The sequence below is a fragment of the Oratosquilla oratoria genome, chromosome 36 (genome assembly GCF_046742065.1).
Source record: "Oratosquilla oratoria isolate Oo_2021 chromosome 36, ASM4674206v1, whole genome shotgun sequence".
Classification (NCBI taxonomy): Eukaryota; Metazoa; Arthropoda; class Malacostraca; order Stomatopoda; family Squillidae; genus Oratosquilla; species Oratosquilla oratoria.
Genome location: NC_134812.1, coordinates 24,991,737 through 24,994,236, shown reverse-complemented (window position 1 = coordinate 24,994,236; position 2,500 = coordinate 24,991,737). Strand labels below are relative to the sequence as shown.

The 2,500-nt window shown below is 41.4% G+C and overlaps 1 protein-coding gene across 3 annotated transcripts in view; it reads right to left on the bottom strand.

Moving 5' to 3' along the window:
- LOC143018910 (uncharacterized) overlaps window positions 1-2,500 on the bottom strand; it is a 379,505-nt gene that overhangs the window by 332,059 nt on the left and 44,946 nt on the right. The window lies entirely within an intron of this gene.

Sequence of the window (2,500 nt, the reverse complement as noted above, 5' to 3'; positions counted from 1 at the left end):
CGTAATTCAACATAATATACATAAGTCTCAATACATACATGTTTAAAAACGAGTGTACACATAACTGCTAACTCCCTATATGTACTGCAAAATGATGAAATCAAATTTTGGTGGAGAAAAGGCGGTTCTTTGACCAAAGAAACTTATCTCCTCAGTGATGAGCAAAAAACCCCGAATATACAAATATGTATGACTTCATTAACCGTCATGGAACGAGCTCACGACACTTTGACAAGTGAGTGGACAACCACAGGAAGGGGGAGGGGGAACTGGACTTGTCCCCCAAAGCATATCTACTTGTTGTACACAAAGACACCTGAGTTCTCTAAAGGTCCCTATTCATCTCTTCAAGTTTTGTCGCTTTACATAATAACCCCTTTCTAGAAATCCAAATCCAGTGACATTTACAATCTAATTGCCTCCAATAGTCTCCTTAGAAAGTGACTTTAATGATAAATTGACTATAGAAAAGGGAAAAAGGATGATCAATATAGAAAAAGGTCGAGGTAATGACCTAACTAATTAAGAAATAGTAGTTAAAGAAAATTTATACAATCGTAATAAAAAAGATAGGCTTAGGGTGTAAGCTTGTTTGCAAACCAAATCGACATACTGTCAAGTCATAAAAGAAAGTATACCTTCAGCAAAGTTTACGGATAGACGTGTGTACAAAGCACGGTGTGATAGGCTGAAACTAACATAAATAAGTGAAAAACCGTTCTGCCAATTAGCAGAAAACTGGTTCTGATCGCGTACTTGTATGAGGCGGATCTCTGCTCAAATCCGACATGTGTGAGTGACATCTACTTGCTTTGTAAACCCGACCACATGGCCAAAGATAACGGCCTTGGTTGCAGCTGAACGCCTCCTGATGTAAGACCCCCCGCCATGTTGTTACAGCCTCGGGAGACCATTCTTCTTTACCATTCGTTTTCCTTGTAACTTCTTTAAGATCAAAGAAACTGTAAATTCTCTTATAAAATTCAGATGATTCTCAGCACCAACCAAGACATTTTTCAGGCCAAGGCAAGCTCTTTAGTAACACAAAAATTCATCAGCCCCCCTAAAAAAAATATATGATTCGTCAATGAAGGGGTTAACATTAACTTGATAAGACACACACGCGAGCTCTGTATCCCAAAGAGTTTACCTCCACCGGCCCCTCCCCACCCCCGCGACACGCAGACACATTCCCACCGCTCATACTTGACATCCTCTAAGACGAACGATAATACGATTACTCTCAGCCGCTCATGTTTCTTGTCTTACAGCTAATGGGCAGTGACAGAGCAAACGTGCTCCGAAATTAACCAGGAGTTGCCCCGGACACACGCACCAATAGCACTGGAGGCGATCGCCAAATGTCTTAACGAGATGAGGAGTAAGCACGCGGAGTACTCCATGAATAATTGATTGGAGGTAAATTTCGCGTTCTGCCGGAAGAGAGCCATTAACGCAGAAGTGAAACAAGTCAGTCCTAACAAAAAACATGCGACATTACTCTTGTTCTTCCATTTCTCATTGTCCTGATGAGATCGAAATATGAGTGGCGGCATTCTTGGATGTCTTGTATGGAATGATAAACTTAAGACGTCTACGATGAAGAGTATATGGAATAAACATGCATGAACTGAATATAGTGTGTAAAAATTTTCCGAGGCCAAGTACTAAATTGAATACTAATCTTCAGCCAAATACGCTATCTGGTTGCCTTCTCTGCACCCCACCTCACCCCTCAAACTACAGTACGTATACTATTAGATCTATAGTACATATAATATTAGCACTATCAACTCACGACTTAACAAATTTGAACAAAATATCTAGTATGGGTAATAAATGTTTATGGCCAAGGTTATCATCTTTCGCCGATATGCTTGATCAGATATGGCAAGTAAACATCAACAAAATCCATTGGAATTCAACCTAAAGTCTTTGAATCTTTGTTGGTCACATGAACTACTTTCTATCGCCAATTCCACAGACGTAACATACGATGCCTAAAGATCTGAATACATTCTCAAGCGCATGTGCGAGATCATCCTTGATAATGCACGCGCAAATGAATACGAAAGAGAGGAGACACGTGGATATTTGTGGAAATCGATCGTTATTTGTACTGAAGTATCCAGGAGGACACATAGGCACACGCGTGCACGTACACACACACACACACACACACACACACACACACACACACACACACACACACACACACACACACACACACACACACACACACACACACACACACACACACACACACACACACACACACACACACACACACACACACATACGCACGCACACACGATCACACGCGCACGCGCGCACACACAAACACACAAACACACATACACACACGCGCGCGCGCGCACAAAGATTTTAGGATGCACAGCTTTACTCAAAGATACGTCAGTCTATTAAGCAAGTTAGAATGTAGAGTCCAAGCCAACAACATGAAGTTGATGGATGGTTTGATAAATGGGGATAAAGAGAC